The following is a 20,708-nucleotide window of genomic DNA, read 5'->3' on the forward strand; positions in this document are numbered from 1 at the left end:
CTCTAAGTTTCTGTTTGAAATGGGCTGTCAGGAGCTTGAGCAAACAACAACAAAACAACCATGCTAGGAGCAGATGTTAGCACAGTGCTTAAGCTGGCACTCGGGAGACGCCTGCAGCCCACATTGAAGGCCTAAGTTCGGTTCCAGTTCTGCCTTTCATTCTGGTTTCCTGCTGATAGCACATCCTGGGAAGACAGCAAGTAATGCCTTGAGTTCGTTCCCTGTATATCTACATGGGAGACCTGAACTGAGCTCCTGGCTCCTGGCTCCTGGCTTCTGCCTGGTTGAACTCTGATGCTTGTGGGCTGTTGGGAGCCATTGTCTTCTACATGTCTCTGTCTCTGTTATTCACATAAATAAAAATAAATACTACTGCTAATAATATAAATAAGCCAAAATAGAAATAAAATGCTCCATACTGTTTAGCTCAGCCCACAAATGGGATTTAGAAGAGGCCTGCTGGAAACTTTAGAAAATAAAAATCATAACAAAATGCTAACAAGTAAGTATTTGTATGAGAACAGCTGAGTGGACAGCATGGAGTGAGCACACTTGGTGGGATATACAAAGCAAAAGAGTTCCAAACAAAAGTATAGAAACAGTTGACAGGTTTTGTTGATGGACTCAATACCTCCTCCCTTATCCCATATGACCCTCTGTGTATGAAGTCTGATGCCCCTAATAAACTTCTGCTATTGACCAACAGTCAGAGTCCACGTGTGTTATTATAAGCTCCATGCACCAAGTCCGTCGCTGCAGCACAGTGACAATTAGTCATTTTTTTTAGTTTTTAAAAATTATTTTTCATGATATTGTTTCATAGAGACAGGGATTCCCTCTTCCGCACTCCCATACTCCACAATTTGCTTTCTCCTGTATTATTACAACAGTATAATCCTTCAGCAACAGTCACAAGTCCAATATTCTGTTATTTTAGTGTATTATGGCACTGTGGATACAGATAGTGGTAGAAAAGCTAGTATCCTATTGTCAGGATATATTTTTATCTGTGCTGATTGTTTCCCTGAAAACATTGTGATCCTGGATTTCTGAAATGAATATGTTATCTGAGTCATGAAGTGGACCCCACTGAGTTTTTCTGCACTGATGGTGTTGATCATGCTTAGAATTTGACCATGTGTAAGATACAGGATTGCAATATAAATTCTCAATAGCCCTTATCCATCATCAATGGATCTGTGAAACCACAGCAGTGAAAAACAAGAGAAATAGTTGCTGCGTAACTTGAGATAATCCACGTGAGAGATACACAGAAACATATTTTCCACATATTCTCCTTAGAAATTATTTGCTGTCTTTTTAAAAGTTACATAATTCATTTTGAATGTAAGGATTCACTAAAATGTTTTCTGATATTGGTGAACAGTTAACAAAATTCACAAAAGTAGTGTGAAGAATACAGTGGAAACTTCAATATTCATTACTCAGATCAAAAAAATTAGTAATACTTTCCTATTTTTCATTGCTTATTCCTTTTTTACTGTACATATTTTCTCTTAAATACATGAAAACAAATCCCAGGTTAGGCTATTTCACTTCTGCATATGGATATATCTCAAAATAGGCAAAATACATAAGTACATTGCCCTTAACAGGCCAATAAAATGAATAGTTCTTGGTCTCATAGGACATTCAATTGATAATTGTTTTTCCAGTTTGTATCAAACTTTTTATTAAGGATGCACATATTAAACACCAACATGCAGTTGAGTTCATGTGAGATATAAATTAAGAACAATGACAAATTATCCAAGTAAATTTAGTATCACACTTAAATATAATTGTAATTGATTATCTATATATTTTCCACACATATTTATGAAAACAGCACATATGTGTGATACATTTTCAGTGTACACAAAATATTTGATGACTATAGCATTATAATATTTTACAAAACTATTGTTACTATTATGTAATTACAAATTAATCATTCTGAATTAAGAATTTTATTTGTAGCCCTGGAAAGTGGGTAATACCATTGTTTCCACACTAATATCATTTTTCCCTGTTTCTGGAGTCAGGGGAGAAACAAAGGGAAAAGACCCACCCAACCTCCCACCCATCCCAGGTCCCCAATGTGAGGCCACTTTCCTGTAGCCCTTGACCCTTTGTAACCTAATCAACTAAGTAAGATTATTTAAAAGTAAATTAATTAATTAATTTTAAAAATTGCAACCCTGGATCATCATTCATGTGGTTTTTCCAAGGTTTTATGTCACAGGATAATTAATAACAGATATTATTTTAGATCTGTCTAGCATGCCAACATCTGAAATCATATGTATAGATATATAGATATATGTCCTCTCTATTCATTTTCATATATGTTAGCTGCCATTGTATTTCCCAAGTATGAATTTTGTATTATTCAAACTGTTTTCACCATCAAAGTGGTATTTGATGAGTCAAATTCTACCAACTATAATGCCACTAAAATGGAGAATAGTAATGGAGTAAAAAAAGTAATTCTGAAAATATGCAAAATGAAATGAATAACACAATCTTTTCATATTGTGACCACTAGAGAATCTCTTAATATTTTCCTGTGTAGCCTTCAAATTTCTCATTTAGTAACAACTTGGTTAATTCTGTAAATATCTTTTAGTATTTAATTTTTCCCATTCAACTGAGTTATATTTTCCTGTTCCATTAAACTATACTTAGAAAGTTAATTTGTACGATGTCTGTAATACTTCATTATGTGGCTGTGACCTAAATATTCTCTCTTTGCTATAAGTAATAGTAATATGTAACTACTACAAGTCAATCATGAAATAACCAATAGACATTTCCCACATCTGATTTAATTAGTTCTTTTAAAATAAACTTCTTTAGTAATTATTCATTAGTAAACAATCTTTTAAATCAAACATTTAATGAAATACTGCATTTTTGCTTCTTTGTTTCAACCTCCAAACCACCAGGCTGTCTTCCATATTCCTCGGTGTCCAAGGCACTTGGCTTCTGTAGACTCTTCCTCCTTACCACCACCCTGATACCTTACAGTGATATTCTCTGTCATGTCACTTCCAAGGAACTCCGAATTATTTTCAAATGAGCTGTCACAAAATATTTCCAATCCCAGCACTGTGTATTCCAAACACCAAAACGTGCAGCAAAATCAAATGAGCTTTCAGCGAACAGAATCCATCCTTAAAGTGCAGTTGTAGGTTTGAAGACTATTTTCATCCACTAGATATCTACAATTTTGATTAAACCTTTTCTGAACTAATTTTGGGGATGCCGAGAGCTAATGCAATGAGGAATATTGTGTACTTAGCACAATGCTTACGTGGTCTGTGCTTAGTAAACGCTAAGCGATGATAATGGATGCATTCTTTTAATAACTAGAGAAAGTTAAAGCTTGTGACACTGGCAGTTGCCTAAACTAGTGGTATAGTTTGATATTCCATATCACACACTCAAATACCTATGAGTTTAAATAATAATTCAAAAAGAAACAAAAATTTGTTTAAAAATAAACAGAATTAAAGTAGTATGTTCCCCTCAACATCCATTCTCCAGGGGTTGCACCAATAATTTTATTATTAATTATTATTATTAGCATCGTATATGTTTACACTTTTCTTCAGCTTCAAAACTTAAGCCTAGGATACAAACTCTTTCCTGTTGTAAGTAGTTTTGGAAAAAATTGGAGCTAGATCATCAAAATTGTTTAAAGAGAAATGACAGGCAAGAAAGCAAATATGAAAAACATGACAAAACAAACTGGATTTCCTCAGGAGAACATTTGGCAGCTTTGAAAGTATCAGAATGCATTGTCACAAAGATTACCATGGGCTTTATTAAGAATGAAGTTGGGTTGGTATTGTGCAGCACCTTACAGCAGATTCACCGTATCTGTAAGGATACTTTTTGGTAACCCCATGAGTCTGTGAAACCACGGGTGGTATCTAACTCTGTTGTATTTTTTCCTATAAATACATTACCGTGATAAAATTTAATTGATAAACTAAGCACAGCAAGAGATTAATAATAAAATTGAATAATTACAACAAGTACCGTAATAAAAATGCCGCCATCAGTGCTCTTCGACTTCGGCATCAAGATTAAGTTTAATTAGAGTTGAACAATGTGGTGTTGTGACAATTTACTTACAAACCAGTACAGCTACTGGGAGATTAATAAATGAGTAGCAATTACGGTGTAGACATGCTGGATAAAGTGGAGATTCACATCCAGGTTGGAATGGCGTAAGACATCAGCATGCAGGCCCGGCATGACAGTCTTGTGGATAAATTCGTGTCTTGCATGTGCCGGGATCCCATATGAGCACCAGTTCATGTCCCAGCTGCTCCACTTCCCATCCAGCTCCCTGCTTGTGGCCTGGGAAAGCAGTCGAGGACGGCCCAAGGCCTCGGGACGCTACACCCGCGTGGGAGACCCGGAAGAAACTCCTGGCTCCTGGCTTGGGAGTGGCTCATCGTGGCCATTGTGGCCACATGTGGAGTGAACCAGCAGATGGGAGAACTTTCTGGATCTCCTTCTCTTTGTAACTCTGGCTTTCAATACAATTAAATAAATCTTTTTTAAAAAAGAGTTATCCAAGCAAAGAAAGAATCTTGATTGAATTTGAACTCTAATGCTGCAACAAAGTGGAGGAACCCACCAGGGGGGAAGGGCGTGGGGAGGGGTGGGGAGTTCCCAGAGCCTATGAAACTGTCACATAATGCAAAATAATTAATAATAAAAAAAAGAGCAATCCACATTCTGGGCCCAGCATGATAGCTTGGTGGTTAAAGTTAGTCTTGAATGCGCTGGGATCCATACGGGTATCAGTTCTAATCCTGGCAGCCCCACTTCCCATCCTGCTCCTCACTTGTGGCCTGGGAAAGCAGTTAAGAATGGCTCAAAGCTTAGGGACCCTGCACCCTGTCTGGAAACTCCATCTTTGAAATAAACAAATAAATCTCAAAAACAAACATAAAAGACTGCAGTCTGGATGCAGCCTGGGTTCTCTGCTCTATCCTGAGCAAAAACAAAAACAAAAACATCACCCTTAGGAATAGAGACTATAACAGAGATTGCCAAATGCTAATAAAGAGTGTTTAGGTTATACAGAGTCTCAGTTTTGCAATATAATACTGTGAATATTGCTAAAGACTGCTAGACACTACATTTAATATTAATACAACAGTAAATGTAATGTTAAATTTTTATAACTTTAATAACCATAAAAATTGGCTGAAATTTATTGCTTATTATCAATTTCCAAAGTTCAAAAGAACAGCTTTGCTTTGTGAAATACCTCATCGATGAAGTTTCCGGTTTTATAGCCATCATTGGTCTTGACAAAATGATAGGACTTAAAACCATCAAAACGTGACACTTCTGGCCATCTGCTTTTCACAGTAAATTAATGTTGAAGACAAATTAGCATGTAGCATATGAAGGAAAGACAGGAAAATTGGGACTCTGCCCAGACCTTTAAAAGCTAACACACTCCATTCTCTTACATGAAGGCAGGTCCCGCGCATTCCAGGGCAAGTCATTTCCTTATATAAACATTATACTGTACTTCAATGCATCCATGCTACTCTGTTTTGGTTTTTTTTTTCACATTTCACTTTGCCTTTTATTTATGTTCCACTTAAATGTCTCCAATTGTTATTTTTTTCACATTTCGCTTGTGCTACTCTGTTTTAATCACTCAGCCTCAACCACACCAACCCTCATCTGATTGCACTTCTTATCAATCCTATTACACCTTGGTTTGCACACAGGCATAGTAAAGCGTAGGTTTGAACAAGCCATCCCATTGAAGTCTTCCTAGAGCCATCCATTCAGAGTTCTTTCTTCAGCATATTTGTGCCAGTAATTGAGAGCACAAGTCCATGGGATTTCTAAACGGATTAGTGATTGGACCAGAAATAGTAGCATCGCTTGAAAATTTATTAGAAATGGAAATTCTAGTGTCCAAGCCAAGACTTACAAAATCAAAAATCCTGAAACAGGAATCCCGCTACCTGTGCGGCTCATAATCCTCCATGTGATTCTGAGAGTCACCGTGTGGGAAGATCCCGCTCTAGGGGTCTTAGCAGCATGTGTGTGGATGCTGACAGCAGGTGGCAGTGTTGGACTGTTTCAGCAAATGCATTGTCATTGAAAACTCACCATGGGTTAGTGGTGACTTAGTGAAAAATTCCATTGCTTTTCCTTATTGTAGAAATTTTATGAAAATTCAAGACAAAAGTCTAAAAATAAAACAAACATTTTTGAACAGGAGAGGCATTTGGCCTGGCAGTTAAGACACCTTCATCCCACACCAGAGTACCAGTGCTTGCTTCCCGACTGGCTCTAGCAGATACCTGCTAATGCAGAATGGGGATGACCCAAATAACTACCTCCACTACCCATATTGGAGACCTTGACTACAATCCTGCCTTTCAGCTTTGTCCCCAGCCAGGCCGTGGCCAGGCTGTGGACGTTGCTGGCATTTGATGAGTGAAACAGCAGATGGAAGCTCTCTTTGTGTCTTTGCCTCACAACAAACAAGAAATGAAAATAGATGTGTGTGTGTGTGTGTGTGTGTGTGTGTGTGTGTGTGTGTGTGTTTGAGAGAGAGAGAGAGAGAGAGAGAGAGAGAGAGAGAGAGAGAGATTTTGGAAATTTTAACTTTAGATGTGTTCTTTATGTTGTAAGACATCAAAATATAAAATGACTGCCTAGGGGCCTCGTTAGGTTGATCCATATAAAATCAGTAGAATTTTCATTCCTCTTCCCCCACCCATTTCCGTCTTGTACTCTTACTTTCTCTTCTGCATAGCCCTGACTATGATCTTATTAGATGTGTGCCCTGACATAAATGCTAGGCTAAATGACAGCTGATGTTTTGAAAATGTTTCTCTGGGGTGCAAGCTAGAATTGTAATCACAGCCACGTGATGGACTTTGGAAGCAAGCGGCATTTCCGTATGTGGCATAAATATGATTTCCCAACCAGAAAGTTTCTTAAAAGCAAATGATACTGGGCCCGGCGGCGTGGCCTAGCAGCTAAAGTCCTCGCCTTGAACGCCCCGGGATCCCATATGGGCGCCAGTTCTAATCCCGGCAGCTCCACTTCCCATCCAGCTCCCTGCTTGTGGCCTGGGAAAGCAGTCAAGGACGGCCCAAAGCTTTGGGACCCTGCACCCGCGTGGGAGACCCAGAAGAGGTTCCTGGTTCCTGGCATCGGATCAGCGCGCACTGGCCCGTTGCAGCTCACTTGGGGAGTGAAACATCGGATGGAAGATCTTCCTCTCTGTCTGTCCTCTGTGTATATCCGGCTTTCCAATAATAATAAAAAATTTAAAAAAGAAGCAAATGATACTTATTGTTCCTAAATAGCCCAATAGCAGTCATTTTTTTAAGATTTATTTATTTTTATTGGGAAGGCAGATATACAGAGAACACAGACAGAGAGGAAGATCTTCCATCCGATGGTTCACTCCCCAAGCAGCCGCAATGGCTGCAGCTGAGCCAATCCGAAGCCAGGAGCCAGGAACTCTTCCGGGTCTCCCACTTGGATGCAGAGTTCCAAGCCTTTGGGCTGTCCTCAACTGCCTTCCCAGGCCACAAGCAGGGAGCTGGATGGGAAGTGGAGCTGCCAGGATTAGAACCAGCACCCATATGGGATCCTGGCACGTGCAAGGCGAGGACTTTAACCACTACATTGTTGTGCAGGGCCCCAATAGCAGTCATTTTTTGATCATTTGTGGTTGAAGGCATTCAGTTGTAATCTGCCTGGAGTATTCTAGAAGATGCCTTCCAGTGACTTTGCTAGATCAGACTGTGCCATTGCCCTGGCAAGCCCCAGCCTTTGCCTCCTCCCCTCCACCATACTCTATGTTCACAGAGTTTTTAACCTTATTGCGTCATGAAGGACTTTTCTTGATAAATGACTCACTGGATAACATGTCTAACAGCATCCAGGGTATTCTCAAAGTGCTGCTATAGCTGCAGAGGGGGCAGTACAGTCAGAAACACTGCTGATTTTCCAAGCTGTGTTTTTTGATGTTCTTTTTATCTGTAAAGTGAGTTTGTTCCTGTCAGCAATCACAAACTATCCAAGCAGGATTCCACAGACAAGGGAATGTTTGGTCTTTTGCACCAGCATGTAAAATCTGTTTCCCTAATGCCATGTTGCATTTAATGCTGTGTTGCTAGGGGGAAACAGAGCCATGTGTCTATTCAGCTCATAATCCTATCTTGTCTTGACATCATGTTTCATTTTTCTCCAAGCCAAGAATGCATGGAGTTTGATCCATAGCAAAATAATGTGATTCTGGGCCACAGATTGGGATTCCTGAATATAAAGTGGCCTGGCCTTGCATACTGTAAGAGCACATGTGGTTATTGGATTGCATTCCATATCTGTGGCGACCACCACACTGCCAAGATTACTAAGCACATGCCTTCCCGCACCGCCTGTGTGAGTCACAAGTCTGCTTTCCCTCAAGTAGCAGAGCATGACAGTGACAGACACACACTCTCATTCCAGAGCTACAAGCTGTCAGTTCATTTGGGGACAGGTCCGTCTCCCCGCTGATGCAGCACCCCAATAATCCAAGTGGCACCTTCAACATCCTCACAGCTGCAAGCTATTTCCTTCCTGAGTGAATCACAAATTCTCTTCTAAGTGCATGGTGGTGTTTGGTGCTGACATCATAAACACATGGAGTCTCACACTTCGTTCCAATTATCCAAGCAGAGCTTTGGGAGTACGCATGTTGCTCTTTAGACAGTAATGACCGAGCGCTCTAAACTGTATGTAACAGCACTTTATCTTTGGAATAATAACAGTACTCAAAGATAATATTAACAGCTGAAGACCTGGAGTGGTTTTTGTTGTTTTGTTTTTGTTCTTTAACTAATTAATTTTTATTAAATTCTGCACAAAAAGGTAGATATACGGGCAGCTGTTTTTCAGCTGAAATTATCTATTTGGACCACAAGGAGAAACTTGACAGCCTTAGAAATTTTGTAAGTGAGGTGAAGTGACAGCCATAAGTCTGAAGTGAAAAAAACATGAGGCATAAAGGCTTCAGAAATTTTAGCTTTCATTTTGCAAGCTCCTTTATCCACAGGACTCCCAGCTGAAGAGGCTCTCCTGGTTTCTGGAAGTTCAGGCTGAAGATCGTTTGCATAAAGTCTTGTGGAGCATTTCTTAAAGTTTTATTCACACCTCTTCCATAGGACCTCAGGATTCTGCATGTTAATGAGAGTTTCTAGGAATCATTTGGATATTAGATATTAAGAACAATTGTCTAAGGTATTCAGAAAGTTCCAGACTACTAATAACAATGGAATTTCATGGTGAGATGTGATGGATGCAACGGATCCCAACCCTGCCTTTCTCTGCGTGGAATTGACATATGAATTTGTTTGTTCTTACTAAGTAAGTATGTGTCATCTGCTCAGACACAAATCTTTCAGGACAATCATCAGGTCTTTGACATCCTTTCTGTTTTCTGCAGCAATAATTATAATGCCATAGGAAATAAACAAGACATATAATCTTGTAAACCTAGGCTTAAACAAACCCTATAATCAGTAAAAGAAAACAGAAAAACATACTTGAATTTACTGTTTTCCACTTTGAAGAACATTGAAACGAGTATTCAGTTGGATTCCATAAAGTCTTGTTAGGTTACCCAGTTTCAGTGAAACCTACAGGTTAAAGATAATGAGACAGTTTAGAGTTGTTTGTCACATTCAGTTAATAGGACACTCCTTCTAAACCAATTGAAGTATGAAAAAATCCAAAAGCCAGCCAAGTACTAAGGCAGAGACCAGAATGTTAGATGCTCAATAAATGCTCACTGAATAGAAGTGAGACTTGTGGGAGAGACAAAATGGCTGATCAGGGTAGGCAGCTGATTGTCCAGAGAGTTTTGAGACAAAATTAGACAGAGCAAAGAGCTGGAAAAGGAAAATCAGCAGATGAAGTGACCAAAGCTCCCTGGAGCCCACAGGAGGGAAGCAAGAACCACACAAACAAGGTAAAACTACTAAAACATCCAAGGTTGCAGCTGGGAGCCCAAGAAGGTGAGCACAGGCAAGCTACTGGAAGAGAACCCAACACAGAGACAAAATTAGGAACTAGTGAATTAGAAGCCAGCACAAAGGAAACAGGATCAGGAAGACTCCCAGTGGGAGACTCTCCAAAGAGACAGTGGGGGGAAAACCCATAGGACAAAATTCTAGCGAAGGAAGGCAAAGCTGAGAGGAAACCCATGGGCACCTGGGTCAATGTCGCCCCAACCCTCAACCAAGGTGGGCGTGCCACTAGGGAACCACCAGTTTGGGAGGAAGCAACTGGGGCATGAAACATCTGACAAAAAGACATGCTAAATGAGAACTGACTCCACCCACACCCAAAGGGTCTTTGCCCTAAACCCCCCTGAGAAATACTAAAACCATCTGAGAGGAAGACGCTGGATCTCTGGCTTTGGGGATGTGCGGAGGGCAATGTCTGGATTGGCAGCAGCTGTGTGAATCCCAGTGTAAGCCACAGTGAGACATATTCATGTCAGCTAACACTGAGACCCAGATACAAATAACACAGGATTGTGAAAACCCACCAAACACATCTGCAGCAGGAACTACCTGGTGGTACGCATGGCTGAGCAGGCCCAGTGGTTGAGAGAGTGTAGACAGGGAGAGTCAGAGAAGAACTCTCCCCAAGCTCCTAAACAGTAGGTTTTCCTGTGCCACAGCAACCTCCCTGACCACAGACACCTCTGAAAACCAGAGTAAAGGCCCATGGGGCACACACGTTACTGACATGAACCTCCTGTTAGTGCATTTGAACAGTCCCAGTAATCAGAAAGCTGTGGGCAGGGCAGGTGACAAGCTAAAAATCTGAGAAGTCTTAGCAGAAATGCCAGCAATAAAATCTGTGGGCCTGACCCACTACGTAGCCCAATGGGTTGTGGGTGAGGCAAGCAGAGAGGGGCACCACTCAAGCATCTAAGCAAAAAAGCCAGGGTAGCACTGCCTGCAAAGACTGAGGCTGAAGCCTTCTTACCCACAAATGTGGAAACACAACCTAAAGTCAAAATCTGCGTGAAGATAAAGCCCATAGATCTGAAAGGACGTGGAAGGGCAGAAACACAGGACGCAACATAAATGAGGAAATCAGTGCTTTCCTCCAAAATGAGCAAAAGACCATCTCAGTCTTAGAGTCGCAGGATGGAAACACTGAAGATCTCTCAGACAAGAAATACAAAATATTCATTATAAAACTCATCAGAGACAGTGAGAAAAACGGAAACCACCGTTGATAAAGGAAACCACCCACCAAGAAGAAATAACACTAATGAATATATACATACCAAATACAAGAGCACCTAGCTACATGAAACAATTATTGATAGATAAAGGGAGATATAGATGCCAATACAATTATAGTGGGGGACCTCAATACCCCATTAACTTCAATATACAGATCAATGAAACAGAAACTCAGCAAAGAAGCAACAAGTCTTATACAGACAATAGAATAAAAGGGCTTAATAGAATTTACAGAATCTTTCATTCCCATGGACACTGAATATATATATATATATATTCCCGATGAACATAGATGCTAAAATCTTCAACAAAATGCCAGCTAACAGAAGACAAACACATCAGACAGATCATTCACCCAGGCCAAGTTGGATTTGTTCTTGCCATGCAGGGATGGTTTAACATATGCAAAACTAGAAATGTGATATGCCACATTAAGAAATTAAAGCAGGGCTTGGCGGCGTGGCCTAGTGGCTAAGGTCCTTGCCTTGATCCCATATGGCCGCTGGTTCTAATCCCAGCAGCTCCACTTCCTCTCTATCTCTCCTCCTCTCAGTATATCTGACTTTGTAATAAAAATAAAATAAAAATCTTTAAAAAAAAAAAAAAAAGAAATTAAAGCAGAAGAATTTGATAAAATTCAGCACCACTTCATGTTAAAAACCCTAAGCAAGATAGGTATAAAAGAAACATTCTACAACATAATCAAAGCAATTTATGAAAAATCCAATGCCAGCATTATACTGAATAGGGGAAGATAAAAGCTTTCCCACAAAGATCTGGAACTAGCCAAGGATGTCCACTTCACCACTGCTATTTAACACAGCCCTGGCAGTCTTCATTAGCGCTAGTATACAAAAAAAAGAAATTATAAGTGGAAATGAGGAAATCAGATTGTCTCTGTTTACATATGACATGATTCCATACATAGGAGAACCAAAAGACTCAATAAAGAGACTGCTAGATAAGGGAGTTTGGTAAGGTGACAGGACACAAAATAAATGAATGCAAATTGATGGCCCTAGTATATACAAACAATAGTAGGGCTGAAAAAAAGAGTGAGTACAATTCCTTTCAAAATAATAGAATATACACTGGAATACTTTGTAATAAACCTAACTAAAGAAGTGGTAAATTTCTATGACAAAAATTATGAAACATTGAAAAAAGAGACAGAAATCTTTTTTTTATTATTATTGGAAAGCCGGATATACAGAGAGGAGGAGAGACAGAGAGGAAGATCTTCCATCCGATGATTCACTCGCCAAGTGAGCCACAACGGGCCAGTGTGTGCCGATCCGGTGCCGGGAACCAGGAACCTCTTCCGGGTCTCCCACGCGGGTGCAGGGTCCCAAAGCTTTGGGCTGTCCTCGACTGCTTTCCCAGGCCACAAGCAGGGAGCTGGATGGGAAGTGGAGCTGCCGGGATTAGAACTGGCGCCCCTATGGGATCCCGGGGCTTTCAAGGTGAGGACTTTAGCCACTAGGCCACGCCACCGGGCCCAAGAGACAGAAATCTTTAAGCATTGGAAAAATATACCAAGTTCCTGGTTAGGCAAAGCAACATCATCCAAATGTCTGTATTATCAAAAGTAGTATACAGATTTAATACTATTCCAATCAAAATACCAAAAACATTCTTCGCAGAGCTGGAAAAATGATGCAAAAATTCATCTGGACTCACAAGGAATCAAGAGAGCCAAAACTTGAAGAACAAGAATCTAGCTGGAGGAATCACAATTCCAGATCTTAGAACAAATTATAGAGCAGTAGTAATTAAAACAGCCCAGTACTGGTACAGAAACAGAGAGGAAGATCAATGGAACACAATAGAAATATCATAAGAGAGACCACACATGTACAGTCATCTAATATTTGACAAGACAACAGAAAAAAACCCAGGGAAACAAGTGTCTTTTCAAAAAATGCTGTTGGGGGTCTAGCCCGATAGCGTAGTGGTTAAAGTCCTTGCCTTGAAAGCACTGGGATCCCATATGGGCGCTGGTTCTAATTCCGGTAGCTCCACTTCCCATTCAGCTCCCTGCCTGTGGCCTGGGAAAACAGTCAAGCATGACCCAAAGCTTTGGGATCTTGCACCCACATGGGAGACCTGGAAGAAGCTCCTGGCTCCTGGCTTTGGATTGGCTCAGCTGCAGCCATTGGGCGCTTGGGGAGTGAAGACAGAAGATCTTCCTCTCTGTCTCTCCTTCTCTCTGTATATCTGCCTTCCCAATAAAATAAAATAAACCTTTTAAAAAATGGTGTGTGGAACAATTAGATAGCAACCTAAAGCTTTTACCATACACAAAGACGAAATCTAAATTGATAAAGGACCTAAACCTATCCTCAAAAATCATCAAACTATCGAACAAAATGTAGGAAACCTTATTGTTTATATCCAAATGGTCCCAATTGGAGACCATTATGTTCAGTGGAATGAGCCAATCCTAAAAAGGCATATATGTTTGCTCTAGTATAAGACAACCCCCATCAAAATATAAAATAAAAATAAAGATAATAAGAACACACACATACAATCTTATGAAAGAGGAGACCGGAGTAACAGGAATCAAAGAAAATTGACAAAATGCATGTCTACTATGGAATAAAAGAAAATTCTCAACGAAACTTCGTAATATACATTGACAGCCAAGTATTAATCCTGGAGCTTATGGATATGTATCATAAAATTTAAAAAAATTAAGTGTGAATCGTGATTCCTTCGATTCTGAGCATCTACTGAGGTATGGCTTCTCACCCTCACATCTGGTAGTTTTATTGTCATTGCCCTAAATACTACTTTATAAATCAGTGCATAATACATATAAAGATAACAATTTGAAAAGACAAATACTGTCATTAAATAAGAGAGGAACAGAGTGAACTGTTTTTGTTTTTTTTTTTTTATAGACTTTACCTCTTTTCTATTAGCAGACATTGTCTCACACATTGGTTGAGAAAGAAGACCTCACACTCATTATTTCATAAAGTTCTGTTGCCTCTGTTCTATGTAAGCAACCTCACTGAAGATAGGAGCTAAAAATATACTTGCTGCTTTACCCACACAAAAAGGTTACAGAGTTTAAGTAGCTTGTAGGCAGTTCATCAATTCCTAATGATTGGAATGAATTGACAACCCTGGCTCAAAAAGAAGTAAAAAAAAAAGTTTGTAAAGCACGAGGCACTTCGAGGATGGTTCAGAGGATGGCCTAGAGAAGGATCAGCACAAAGTTGTGTCTCTACAGAGGGCTCAGAGCTCAATGATCACTTGCTCACAAGGACAAGCCTGGCCCTGACATACCAAGGCAATCAAGGAAAAAGAAAACTAACAAACAGAAACAAACACCACCCTCTAAATGGCAGCAGCGAGGAGGCACTGGTGTTTCTGTGCACTCCTTCATGCAGCTTCTCAGCCGCTTCCCTATGCCCACTGCAAGTGAGTGGCCCTTCTCATCGGGAAACAGGTGCTGGCTGCCAATTAGGATTTAAAACTCAACAGGGGCTTCTTGAGAGAATGATGACAAGTCTAATTGCAAGAAGCAGCTGTAGAGCCTTTGGCCGCACTAGGGCGGGGTTTATTAATCCCCATTTTGCTGGGTGCCTGGCACCCAGCTGGGGTCAGCTCCTCTGTCACAGGTTTGAAGCTGTAAAATGTAGGGCAAGTATTTAATGACCTGAGCTCAGCAGGAGGGATTAAAGTGCCCTGTACTAACATGGGTAACTGGGCATATAAAAATCAAGTGGACACAAAGGCCTTGTCAGCAAGCAACAGCAGTTCAAAGGGTTGCCAAAAGGTAAAAGGTGACCACACAACGTTCCACTTTATTCCGTGTTAGCCTTTTATTGGTCTTATATCACTAAAAGATCTTTGTCCCAGCTATGAATATGGAGATGGAGACTCTCAGATTTTTGTCCCAGTTGTGAACATGGAGTCTCTCAGGTTTGGGAATTCAGAAAGATGACTGGTGACATTTGCTTCCATAAATATACTTATTCTTGCATTCCATAAACCCTTTTTTCAGTTTGAAGAGTATTTATAATATATGCTTGTATGCTCATGCAGATCTTCTCAAGTAGCATCTCTGCAGGTAAAGTTCCTAGCCCTGGGTATATCAGAAACACATTCATTGCACCTGCACACTAGCTCTCCTTAAGACCCATTATTATCTGCTTTTATATCTGTCTCATTCATTAGTAGAACACATTCTTCTTGATGGGTGATGTGTTTTAATGGTCTTTGTATCCTTATCATTATTTAACATGGTGTCTGACATATAGTAAGTGCTTAATAGATGTTTTCTTAAACTTCAACTTCCTGAACCAGGAAATGGTGAATCCATCTGTCAGAGCATTGCTAACAACGGCCAAAGCAAACATAGCACAACTGTCTAGTTGCACTGCCATCTAAGAAGTCATTCCTTCAAAATTCCAGAGAAGACAGAAGAGTCCAAGAAACATCCTACCAGAAACACATGCAAACATTCTTTATGGAATGCCTTGGCATTCCCTCCTAAGAATCATCCAGTAAGAGCCCAACAGAGAGGAAAATGTAACCAGAGACGAACATTTGCTCGTAGAAATATACAGATCTTATTTTAGGCAGTGCTGAGAGGTTAGGGTCAAATGGATTAACAGGATGAAGCGTTTGCAGTTGGGAAATTCTACAGATTTTATGACCATATCAAAATGTGCTTTCGAAAAGTAGTCCATACCTACACAGAATCTTTTTCAACCAGCATTAACAGGATCTTACCTTGCCTTACTGTATTAGTAAGTTCCTTGTTACCATATGAAACAAATGAGAATCTAACTTCGTAAAGGAAATAGGTCTATTTGTCTCCCAATTGTGGAGTTTCAACGGGATGGCACCAGCTTTGGCTCCGCTTTCATGATAGGTTTTGTCACATCATAGCCAATGGCAATGGTGGACATGCACATGGGAGGAAACAGCAAACAGCAGAGCTGGGCTGGAGGAGGGCACCTTGAAGCTTTCCCAATGATCTTCTGCAGGAACTACCTTGATCCCTCTAATTGCATCCGGGCCAGCAATGATTCAACGACCTCTCACTAGGTTCACCTCTGAAAACTTCCATTGTCTCCTAATCCTGCTTCCCCAGAGACTTAACATCCAACACATAGGTCACTGGGGGATAAGCTGCATCCCAACAAGAAAAATAATCTGTTGTTCTAGTTGATGGAGCTCTAGACAGCTGAGTTGCTGCTATCAGCCAAGGGGGGAAAACAATCGTAAAATATGCACAACTCTTCTGTGACCTAGTAGTAAAATGGATTGTGAAGCACACAGGGGAGGGGCCAGTGGCTACTAGTACGAGAGAGAACCTCTCAGCATGAGACTGATTTCACCTGCCAACTTGTTTAAATTCAAAAGACAACAATGAATATTCAATAGAGAAATTATCACAAGTAACAGAAGTACAAGGTACCCAAGTATCAATAAATTGGGTCTAAAATGAATGAAATGGCGATGACAGATAAAAGAAGCAAAAGGAGGGGGGATTCAGGAGTGTTGGACCACAGTACTAAATTATCTCCACTTGGTTTCTCAACAGATGTGATGTTTTATAGTAAGACAGACAAGGACAGTTCCATTCCTTATCACCTCAGTTGGCACATGCAAAAATGTACTGGAAGGATGGAGTGGAACGTAAGGTAACAAGGTAGCACTGTCAAACACACTGACAAAAAGGGCTGAATTCTTAAATTAGTGACTAGACAAAAAAAATAGAGGTGATGAGGAGGAGTGAAGTATATTTGCAGAAAATATTTCCTGGAGCAGGAAATGAGAAGAACCAGATAGGGATTTTCTGCAAATAGTGAAAGGATAAGGAAGAAAAATTACAACTTCACATTACATGAAAAGCTAACTTATAGAGATAGCTCATGTAGAATTTGTACATTGAGATAAACTTTTTTTAAGATTTATTTATTATTGGAAAGTGAGATACACGAAGAGGAAGAGAGACAGAGAGGAAGATCTTCCATCCGTTGATTCACTCCCCAAGTTACCACAATGGCATCCTCGAAGGCTTTCCCAGGCCACAAGCATGGAGACACGGCTGCTGGGATTAGAACCGGTGCCTGAAAGACGAGGACTTCAGCTGCCAGACTATCACACTGGATCCGAGATAAATTTTTAACAAGCAGATAGGTTTTGCATAGGGATATGAAAGTATTTAACCTAATGAATCATTATGTAAAAAATCTTCCCAAAATAGTAAACAAAATTATATTATGATTTTGGATAGTTTAAAGAAGCAGGTGTTTAGTACAGTAATAAAGATGCTGCTTAAGATACACTCAGTCCATAACTGAGAATCTCATTTCAGTTCAGGCTGCTCCTCTTTGATGAAGCTCCCCACTGCTGCACACCCAGAGAGGCAGCAGGTGGCTGTTTAAGTACCTGGATCTGCCACCCACATAAGAGACCTGGACTGAGTTCCTGGTTTCGGCCTCACTCAACACATTGCAGAAATTTTTGGAGTGAACCGTCAATGGAAGATTTCTGCTTCTATCCTTCTGCTTTTTCAACAACAAAATGAAAATAAAAGAAATAAACTATTTAAATCCACTTTGTGGGTATAGTGTAGACGAAAGAGGCCAATATAGTCCATTGAAAGTCAGGTTTTAGCTTTGTCAAGGAAAGAGAGGTTCTGCTGGTTGGCATGTTGTCATGGAACCAAGAAAGATTTATAAAGGGTGTGTTGAAGAACTTGATTTTGGTTATTTTGGGAACAGAGGTATGGAAAGGTTACAGTATTCTTAGAAGGATGCTGCGTGTCGGCAATAGGGAGGTTCGATTTCACTAGAGAGCACGTGGCATCTAATTTTCAATTGATTGGTTCTCAAGTTATAATCGTTGCTGCAAATCTTCACTCAGTGATTAAATGTTTAGAATCAATTCTGATGTGCACTTAAACCATGCTCTTTTTACTGAAAATTATTGATTACACAAGATTTAAACTAGTCAATAACCATAACTAGTTAGCAAAAGCCATTGAAGTCTGGGACTTTCTGGGGACATGAGGTTTCAATTATTCTCTACAGATGTCAGACCAACTTAACAAGATTATCTCATTGTATTTCACTCTGACGATCTTTAAAAATTATCTGAATTAAACTTGTCTCATGATAATGGAAAGATAACCAAGGAGTAACTAGTTTCCTAAATTGTAAACACTTTCAATTCCTGTGAGCATATTAATTAACTAGCTGTGGCTTGGTATTCTGAAATATTTCATTTTGTTCATTGTTACGGCATTGCAAATTGCTTGTTCTTCAGGAGGATTTCAAAATCAGTATTAAAATGAGGCAGTTGCAATTCAGAATTTTTCTTAACTTCAGGGTTATGTCCGTGTATGATGAGATATCCACTGCAAGATGTTCATTGTGGTTGCCAAGCTATGTTGACTTTTCATATACTATGGTGATTTTCAGTAAAGAGACACTGGATTACTGCACAGTTGATGTCTGCAGCTACACAAGCTTTGGCTGAGGTGCTGGTTCCCAGGCTGCCAGAGTGCTTGTCAAGTCAATGTCTACACATATGTCCAAGCACACATGCCTGCAGTATCAACTGAAAGCCTGCATTTTTTGAAATCCATGACTATGTTTATATTGTGATGTAAGAATTTGGAAGGTGTTTTAGTTTTTCTTTTAGTGTAGCTAGAAAGGGGTGCGACGTTAAACTTTATTGAACTGAAAATAGTCCCCAGTGCCATATTCTATGCTATGTAACTCTTACGCTACATTCGTTCTAGAGCATTGTAGTTTTTACTCCCAATTGCATCCCTGCACAATCTTCAAAGTCCCTAGAGGATCAGGCCTACCTCCTTTGGAGTTTGATCCTTCTGCTTGGCAGAGAGCTTGACATATAACTGATGTTCAATGTGTGTTTGTTGTAAAAAGGATCAGTACATTTTAACTGGAGGTGCCAAAATATTTCTCCAGTGAAAACAGGAGTAACAAATTCCTTTGATTATACTCATTGCCAAGTTGCAATCAAATTGAAGTACTTAGAAGTCCCAAAACGGAAGAAATGTTGGCAATTGTTATTTCCAAGCCTTCCGTCTCATTTGTATGCATGCTGAAAAACAGAATATTTGTAGATATTCCTGAGAAACAATTTCATAATAACACTGAATTTAGAAAGTGGATATCTTCATCGCTTTTTTCTAAAGTTTTGTTTATTTATTTATTTTTTTACTAGACAGGTAGAGTGCTGGTCCAGGCTTATGGCAACAGCCCAAAAATCCATCTGGGAGCCCTATACCTGAGCCATTCTCTGTTGCTTTCCCAGGCATTTTAGCAGGGAATTGGATCATAAGAAGAGCAGCAGGACTTGACCCAGTATTCTGAGATGGGGTAGTGATGCCACAATCAGTGAATTAACTCACTGTGACACAACATCAGTTCCTCTTTATTCTTAATCTAGTGTTTTCATTTGTTGCCTTAACAACCTCTTACAGGTATTTTTAATATATTTTAACAATCTGCCACAATTTCTAAACATTTTCAAACCAATTTCATTGAACCATTTAAATTTCATTTCTGTATTTTCAGTGGGATCAGGTTTGGAAAACAAACTTTTGTGACCAGTTCTCTGCCAATTCTAAGTTACTAGCACATTTGCTCAATGGATTTCACTGGATATTTCCAGCTTCTCTTTTCAGTTTCTTTCTGTTCACACATCAACAAACTATGCTTCCAAAGGCATTAATCTAATGGCAAAGAAGAGTAAGGGAGAAAAGATAAACCTATAATGTAGGCTCTGTTCTAGCTTTGATTAAACCCCAAAGCATCTTGTAAACTCATGATCTGATGTGTAGAAGCAGACCACTTGGTTTTCTTTGACTGGTTGCAATGACATATGTTCATATTTATAGGAACTCCAGGAACTATTGAAAAGGAAAGAAAAAAATAGGAAAGAAAATCACATGTAACAACTCTCCAAGAACCCTGATGTACGAGGAAAATAGGAGAAACATGTACAATGTCATCTTAAGGTATTGTTGCTTCTGCTAAACCGAAATGATTAAGTATTTGGGGAACTTCTGTGCAAAACAGACCACTCTGCTGTCAGTTTCCTGACCGGTTAACTTAGAATGCTTCACTAGCACACACCTCCACCAATTAGGAAGAACTTCCTCTTTTAGAAACATAAAAATATGAGCCAAGCAGTCTTGGGCAAACAGTCACCTAGAGTTGACAGCCCCCTGCAGGGCAGACTCACTTTCCTCATCAGTTATTTTTTTAGGGTCACAAGACAAAGAGGCCAACAGAGAAGTAGCAAATCACAGGACAGATGTTCAGTGGATATTTGAATACATCCTCTCCTTGTGAACTCTGGGATTCCATTTGGGTGCTGGTTCATGTC

At 39.8% G+C, this 20,708-nt stretch overlaps 1 long non-coding RNA gene across 1 annotated transcript in view; it reads left to right on the forward strand.

Moving 5' to 3' along the window:
* The first annotated feature begins 7,072 nt into the window (after positions 1-7,072).
* LOC131482060 (uncharacterized) overlaps positions 7,073-20,708 on the forward strand; it is a 149,483-nt gene continuing 135,847 nt past the window's right edge. Inside the window, exon 1 of the long non-coding RNA XR_009246745.1 lies at positions 7,073-7,197. This is a non-coding gene — a long non-coding RNA (uncharacterized LOC131482060). The remainder of the gene's footprint in view (positions 7,198-20,708) is intronic.

This window comes from Ochotona princeps, chromosome 1 (assembly GCF_030435755.1).
Source record: "Ochotona princeps isolate mOchPri1 chromosome 1, mOchPri1.hap1, whole genome shotgun sequence".
Classification (NCBI taxonomy): domain Eukaryota; kingdom Metazoa; phylum Chordata; class Mammalia; order Lagomorpha; family Ochotonidae; genus Ochotona; species Ochotona princeps.